Below are 8,144 nucleotides of genomic sequence, written 5' to 3' on the forward strand. Positions count from 1 at the left end.
TTTTGATTTATTGGGGTGCTTAATGTCCTATTCACCTGTGTTTTATTCTCAAATCTGTAATTCTCAGAATTGTGTGTAAGTCAGATCTAAAAATCAAGAAATGTCTATCTCCTGTGTATTAATAAAAGTTGAACTAGAACCCAGAAGGAGGCAAAGAGAGGAGAAAATTCAGTTACATTCTAACTGGGTGGTAATCCATGCCCCAACTTTGATTCTTTTATTCTAGTAAATAATTAATATTTATAACATACAAGGAACTGTTAGGCCCGGAATTAGATAAAAGTAGCCAAGAGGAACCCGAGGCAGGCTCCAGACTGTCTCAGCAAAGAAGATAGAAAGTACAGAAAGTACAAAGAGTGCTGAACAAGATAAACCGCCTTGTGCATGACCTTGTCCTTGCAGAAAAGTATCCATTGTTGCAAGCAGAGAACATAGCCATGTGTGTTCTCTCGAGATAGCCAATTGCTAACAGCTACGTCTGCTTCTGTATTTGCTTGCTTGCTCACCCCAATAAAAACCCTAGGCTGTAAGCACCAGGCACGTCTGCAGCCATTTTGGCACTGTGTCTCTGGAGACACCCCGAGAGTTCACCCCCTCGCAGGCAAAACTTTGGCCAATAAAGTTCCATCTTAAACTCCTGAAAGCTTCTGACATTTGTTACTCGTATTGGGGAATGCTACATTTTGGAGGCCCCAGCGAGATCTCCCTCAGAGTTTCGGGTTGGAAGCTGGAGGGACGGCTGGGGCTGGTGAGTACCGCGGTTTTGGTATTGGTATTGGGCTAGCAGCAGAGTACCCCGAGGCGGTAGATGGGACGCCATTGATAAACCTGCCCAGGGGCCCAACAGAGAACGGGACGCCTCTTTGTTGGGTGTTGTTTTGGTTTCTGAATGTGACCGGTCACGATTAGGTATTACCTTCGGGTATTACTTTCGGTTTGCGCAGCGTGCGCAGCGCTTTTGGTTCGCAGCTTCCTCCCGTGTGGCGCGCACAAACGCTCCTGGCGCTGGCTGTGTGTTTGTATTGTTAAGGCTGTGTCTGTGTTGTAAAAGCTCTAATGGCTGTTTGCATTAGTCTTTCTTTTGTGTCTACCCTCATTATTTGTTATTATGATTCTCATTTCTGAGCTCCCAAAGGTCTTACAGGCGGAGAGTCCGGGCGCCATTCTGCACTAGAACGGCTGAGCCATGCAACAAAATGGCACCTGACCAGCCCTCCCCGCCCCCACCCAATAGGCAAAAGTTTGCAGGCAGGCCTCAAAGATGGGCCTGACCGCGCAGGCGACTCTGGACGAGAGCCAGGCGCTTCCCCAGATCGCCCAGGCTGGGGCAGGCCTCGCAGCCGCACCCAGGGCGCTGGGGGCTACAGCTGTGCCTGAGGATCCGCCGGGTTGGGGCCGGTGGGGTTCGCCCCACCTCCTCAGCCTGTGTCTCCGCCTCCCTGCGTGCAGCCAACCGCCCCCCTCCCCTGCGCGGGAGCCACCCTTCCCCTACGACCCGCGTCTAGCAGCCCACTTAGAACTGGTTCGTGGCATCCCGAGGCCTAGGAGGCCGAGCCCGTGCCTGCACTCTCTTCCCTTTCCGGCGCCCTCCTCCTGCCCCCGGCGCGGGGTCAGCGAGTGGGGCGCGGGCTGCGGCTGCTGAGGAGGTGCGAGCCCCAGTCGGGGCTCCCTGCACCAGATCGTGTACTCAGCCCACGGGCCCCTGGTTCCCGCATCCAACACGGCTTCCCGTGGCCTTGGAATGTTCGTGTGGATGAATGTAGAACCTCGCTCTGTCGCTGTGTTCCCCTGGTACTCCTTAGTCCCCTTCCTGGCCCCCAGCCAGCCAGACCCTTCCGTGCAGCCAAGTGAGGCTCAGCAACCTGCCCAGTGGCCTCCAACCGGAGCGCTCTGACCTCCCCCGCCCCAGGCGGTGGGAGGTAGTGGCGCTGTGCGCAGGCGCTCCCGGAGGAGACCCCTGAGTAGGGAGGCCGGAGAAGAGGCAGCCGGGGGCAGCCACTGCCTCCAGTTGCCCTTGGGCTGGAGCGGCGGTGGGCGGAGCGGAGGGAGGCTCCGGGCACACTTCCCTGTTTGATTTATGTCCCCTTTTCCACCAGTAGCCTATATAATTGGAAACACCAGAATCCCCCGTTCTCTGAGTAACCCCAAGGCAGTCTTGGGGGAGGATGGGAGCAGGCTCTGGGTTGCCAGAAAATTTACAGGCGCTAGTGCCCAGAGCTAGCCACTTACCAACTCCCTGTCCTAGTGTAACTCCTCAGTACAGCAGCCCCTGTTAGAATCAAACAATACCCAGTGCCAGTGCGGGCGACACCTGCAACGTCTGCTTAAGGCAGGCATTTTGCGGAACTGCCACTTTTGCCTGTTCAGAAGCCGGAGATGCGCCTTTTCCCTCCTGCTCCAGAGCTTGTCGCTTGCGCCCCAGCCCGCGGCGCCCGCGCGGCTGCGGACCTCCGGTGTCCACACTCCGGCTCCAGGAAGCCGGGTGGAGAGCGGCGGTGGCGATAGCGCGGCTAGACGGGCGGAGCGTGAGCCACCAGCCCGCGCCTTCCCTTCTTTCTGCCCCAGAGCCGGCTGCTAGCGGTGTCCTAAGCGTTCGCACCGCCGGGAGCTGCCTTCGCTGACGCCGGGCACCTGAACACTCCCGAGATGCCAAATCCCAAGCGGGGACGAGCAGGAAGATGGAGCCGGGGCCCTGGCAGCAGCGGGCCCTGGCGGCAGCGCTGGGCACCGTGGGCAGCGGCGGGCTCTGGAGGTGCAGGGGCTGGCGCAGCCAACGTCGCAGCCGCCACGGGGGCTGCAGCCTTGAGCGACGCCAAGAACGAGGGGAAGGAAGACCAGTTCATATGGACAGAAAAGGAGGGGCAAGCTTTCCAGGCCCTTAAGGAAGCCCTTGTAACTGCCCCCGCTCTCGTATTACTAGATTTGAGCAAGCCCTTCCAGTTATTTGTGGCAGAGAGAAGGGGTAGCACTTGGGTACTCAGCCAAGAGTTAGGGCCGTGGAAAAGACCTGTCGCCTACCTCTCCAAGCCAGCTTGCGAGCTCTCACAGCCACCTCAATATTAGTCAAAGAAGCCGGTAAACTGACCCTAGGACAAGACATCCAGGTCATAGGGGAGCACTATATAGAGCAAGTGCTCCGAGCATCACCTGACAAGTGGTTAACCAACGCTCGCCTGACTCAATATCAGGCCCAGTTGTTGAAACTTCCCTCTGTACAGTTGCTGCCCATACCAGATCTCAAGGACCAGGCATATGAGAAGGTCAACCTAACCCCATTTACAAATGGGAGCAGTTTTATCAAGGACGGGCAGCAGTATGCTGGAGCAGCAGTGACCACTGAAAATAAAGTATGGCAAGAGACATTGCCCCCAGGGACCACTGCACAGAAAGCAGGACTCATAGGGTTAACGAAGGCCCTACAAATAGCTGATGGGACAAGCAGCCAACATTTACACAGACAGCTGCTATGCCTTTGCATCAGCCCACATCCATGGCGCAATTTATAAAGAAAGAGGCCTCCTGACCGTAGGGGGCAAAGACATCAAAAACAGAAGTGAAATCTTGGCCCTCCTCAACGCCATCTGGCTCCCCTCCAAGATTGAAATTATCTACTGCAAGGAGAAACCACCCCAATGGGTGGAGGGTAGCTTTGTGGTGCCTCTACACCCACAGGTAGAAGGGGCCTTAGGGGCTTCCGGGTTTCCTGAAACCGGAGTCCTAAGACCTTTGCAGATTGGCAGAACCAGAGTCAGGGTACTGCTATTTTAGGTAAAATAGATGAGCCATGTGAGTGAACCACCTGGAAGACAGAGCATTCATGGGTGTCACCATCTTAAAACTGGCTAAGGCTTCTTTTCAGATTATAAGCTATATGCTGCTGCTGTGTGGACACCGCAGCAGTCAGGTTCTCTGTGTAACTGGTTCTGATAAGAATAGCTCTAGGTTTGAAAGTCATGAACTGAGGTCCAAGAGTGACCACCTGATTTATAGGGTATTTACAACGTCTAAGCTTCAGAAAGGTGCAAAATGTCCCTGCGAATCTAGGGACTTTTAGTAGAAGATACCTGAAATACTAGGGACTTTTGGATGCCGCATACTGAGTTTAAGCATTGAGTTTAAGTACAGCCTTTCCCAGTGTGGGAAAGGAACCAAGATTAAAAGAGAATGATAATTAAATCTAGATGAGTAGAAGTATATGAAAGGATATAAAAGTTTTTTGGATGTTGCTGAAGGTTTGTAGAAAGCTGTGCAGATAGAAAAAGGTATGTAAAAAGGCTATAGAAGGTTTGTGAATATTGCAGAAAATCTGTGGGAAGTTATAAAAATAAATGGAAATGTGAAAGTTTTGGAAAGGAATTATGTGAAATTAGTAATGGAAGGTATAAAGCATGGAGATGCAATCTTAGTAGGTATCAGAAGGAAAAGGATTTTCCATCACACTTTGTATTTTTCTCCCTACCTGATCCCTCCAGAATTTGGCATTCTGAAAGATGAGTGATAATGTAAGGTTTCTTTGCATAAAACCAATAAGACCAGTCTTTAATAGTGGTTTTGTTAACCAAGACTTTGACTGGAATGTCACGCCTGAAGGAGGCATGTATGGGTTCTGGTCATTACCAGAAAGCCCTGAGGAACTGGGATTGACCTGTGAAGCTAGTGAAAGCCCACGAGAAAAGCCTGGTACTTTGGTTGGTTGTGTGGTTCATGCCAGTCTTTCCAGGGAAGGAATGAAGGTTGCTTTCCTGAAAGATGGCTGAAAAGGAACCTGTAAGCACAATGGAGGCTCAAGGATTTGAGTGAAACAACTGGTACAGGCGAGGCCAGATGTGTGGTTCTACTTCTGTGCCCTGAGGGGCGGACTGAGAAGTCAATCTGAAGGTTCCCTGTGTGAGTTCCAGCAAAGCAGACTTAAGGATCACAAGTGATCCAGGCTACTCTTGGTGTGTTTATGCAAACGAACAGCCAAAATTAAAAGCGGGACCCAAAGTAGTCCCTGTAATAACAGTGAAGGTGATCTTAAGGAGAAAAATTGTAGTTCAAAGAAAATCACAATGCTCAATATTGGACATCAGAATGGTGCAGATAACTGTCTTGAAAGTTATTTTCATTAAAAAGTTGAAACCAGGTTTGTGATATCACTAGGGATTTACAACTTAGAGGTGCAAAGGACCTTGCAATGGAATGTCTTCCCAAAAGACAGTCTCACAGGCACAGAGACTGGTTTGAAGATTGTTGTGTTAATTAACCTGTATGTTCTTCTGTTTTCATAGGGCGCGTGCCTACGACCAGCCTATGCCTATGAGTAATTAGTAGCAATATAAGCCTCACTTAAGGTGCCCATCTTTGTCATCGCCCTCCTGAGAATCAACAGTTTGGTTAAGTAGTTAAGTTAATAAAAGGTCAGGGCAGTCTGTGGGCTTCACTTTAGAACTGATTTTCCCTTTCCTGTCTTGATAGCTTGGACAGAAAGGGCTCAGAAATCTGAAAAGAGGGAAATCTTAATGTATTCCCCTCAGCCCAAGTGAAGTATAGTAAGCCACAAGAGTCTTGGATGGGTATAGCAGATAAGCCATTCTTTACTGAAGTATCTGCCTTTGTCAATTAATAGTTATTATTTAATTGTACTTCCAATTTCTTGCTTAATCTGTCACCTCCAGAATACAACCTGACCAGTATGCCGACAGTCCAGTAATGCCAGCCTTTGGATGCCAAGCCTGCGACTTCCTGGTGACAGCCAACTGACCAGGACCCTGTAAGGTCTTTCCCCTTACAGGAAGGACTCCCTCCGTGCTGCACCCCCCCCCTCTGGGCACCCCCTATCCCAAGGGTAGATAGGACAGCATCCATTTCCAGCTGGAAGGAGTTAAAAGAAGATGAGACCTCCGTCCATTTTCCTTTATATGATCATGAAGTCGGTGTATATCTGAAAGGAGGAATATTGATACAGGGTGCATCCAAGGGGGGCCCCAGAAAGGATTTGGGATGGAATCCAAAGTTCGGGTGTCCAAGAAATATTGAGATGTATGCACCCCCCCAGGAGGAGGAAACGAATGGAGCAGGGCCATTGAGAGCTGTTTTGCGTAACAACGGGTTTGCAGCTGACCTCTAGAGTGATTATTTGACATATGGCCTTTGGCTAGTTTAGTGGATGTGTTAAATAGTATAGCCAAGCTTAGAGCAGGGGAAATAAAGTCACTTACCCAGGATATAACTAGGAGCAGAGCCCCTGAGGGGGGAGGCCTGTATAAGAGCTTAAAAAAGATCAGCTCCAGGACATAAGGAGATAACTACTCAGGTGAAAGAGGGAGCCACGTGGCTTAGGGCAAAGTGACCACCCCTGCAGCTTTAGTAGAAGAAGCCCACAGGGCTTTGGGTGCCCCCTTTGGCCGCGTGGCCTAGAAAACAAGAGAAACTTTGACTAGAACTTGATGCAGAAGAACTCTTGCCAGTAGACTGTAAAAGAATGCCACATAACTTTGGATTAACTAGAGATCCTGCCTGATAGAGCTGACAGTGCCAGCAACTTCAAACACAGATGTGTGCTCTTTCTTGATTTACAGTACCCGGAGTTGGGACAGTGTGAGTAGGGAGCAAAGACATGAAAGTATTTTAGGTTGAAAAACTTGGTTTCTGACTGCTCTTTTACAATAATAGCACTGGAATTATAGGTGATAGCAAGGGGGACTTTGTGCAGCACTAAGAGAAGAATGCTGTTTTCATGCCAACCACTTAGGAGCAATAAGAGACAATGACTCCAGCTAGTATGCCTCAATGTTCAGAACCTCCCCCTGGCTGACCACCCTAATCTCAGCCATAGCTGGGCCACAATTAATATTAATATTAGTACTAACAATTGGGCCCATAATACTCAACAAGATCCTCGCCTTCATCAAAGAACGGGTAGAAGTAGTCAAGCTAATGGTCCTGTCCCAGCCATACACCATATTACCTGGGGATGAGACCAAATCAATGGTTTGATTCATAAGCAAGAGAAGTGGGGAATGTTAGGCCCGGAATTAGATAAAAGTAGCCAAGAGGAACCCGAGGCAGGCTCCAGACTGTCTCAGCAAAGAAGATAGAAAGTACAAAGAGTGCTGAACAAGATAAACCACCTTGTGCATGACCTTGTCCTTGCAGAAAAGTATCCATTGTTGCAAGCAGAGAACATAGCCATGTGTGTTCTCTCGGGATAGCCAATTGCTAACAGCTACGTCTGCTTCTGTATTTGCTTGCTTGCTCACCCCAATAAAAACCCTAGGCTGTAAGCACCAGGCACGACTCTCATCTGCAGCCATTTTGGCACCATGTCTCTGGAGACACCCCGAGAGTTCACCCCCGCACAGGTAAAACTTTGAAACTTTGGCCAATAAAGTTCCATCTTAAAATCCTGAAAGCTTCCAACATTTTTTGCTTGCATTGGGGAATGCTACAGAACTCATATAATTTAATAACGAAAAATGCCAAATAATCTGATTTAATAATGGGGAAAATACCTAAGTAGATATTTTTCTAAAAAAGACATACAGATATCCATTAGGTACATAAAAAGATGCTCAACATCACTAATCTCCAAGGAAAAGCTAATCAAAACCAGAACGAGATGTTACCTCAATCTTGTTACAATGGATATTATGAAGAAGACAAAAGATAACAAGTGTTGCTGAGGATGTAGAAAAAAAGGAAACCCTTATATTCTGTCTCTACTGTTACAGCACTATTACTGTGTTGATAACATCTTGCTGTTTTGTTCCAGCTCATTGGTACCATATTCTTGGTGATGAGAATATTTAAGATCTAATTTTCTTGTAGTGAGAATATTTAAGATCTAGACTCTTAGTGAACTTAAAAACATAGTATTATTAGTTATAGACATTAGACTATGTACATTAGATCCCTAAAACTTATTAGTCTCATAACTAACTTTTAACACTTTGACCAACATCTCTCCATTTCTCCTACTCTGTAGGTTTGTGCAAGCACCAATTTACACTCTGTTTCTATGAGTTTCATATTTTAAACTCCACAAGTGAGACCATACAATATTTGTCTTTCTTTGATTATTTTACTTAGCATAATACCCTCAAGTTTAATCCATGTTGTCATAAATAGAAGGACTTTCTTTCTCTTAATGACTGACTTTGATT

The 8,144-nt window shown here is 48.3% G+C and overlaps 1 long non-coding RNA gene across 1 annotated transcript; it reads left to right on the forward strand.

Annotated features, from left to right (window-relative positions):
- The first annotated feature begins 536 nt into the window (after window positions 1–536).
- LOC128627465 (uncharacterized) lies at window positions 537–7,393 on the forward strand. Its single transcript, XR_008391643.1, has 2 exons — window positions 537–748; window positions 5,658–7,393. It is a non-coding gene; the product is annotated as an uncharacterized LOC128627465 (long non-coding RNA).
- The last annotated feature ends 751 nt before the right edge of the window (window positions 7,394–8,144 follow it).

Source organism: Artibeus jamaicensis, unplaced genomic scaffold, assembly GCF_021234435.1.
Source record: "Artibeus jamaicensis isolate MK-2021 breed Jamaican fruit bat unplaced genomic scaffold, CSHL_Jam_final contig_414, whole genome shotgun sequence".
In the NCBI taxonomy this organism is placed as follows: Eukaryota; Metazoa; Chordata; class Mammalia; order Chiroptera; family Phyllostomidae; genus Artibeus; species Artibeus jamaicensis.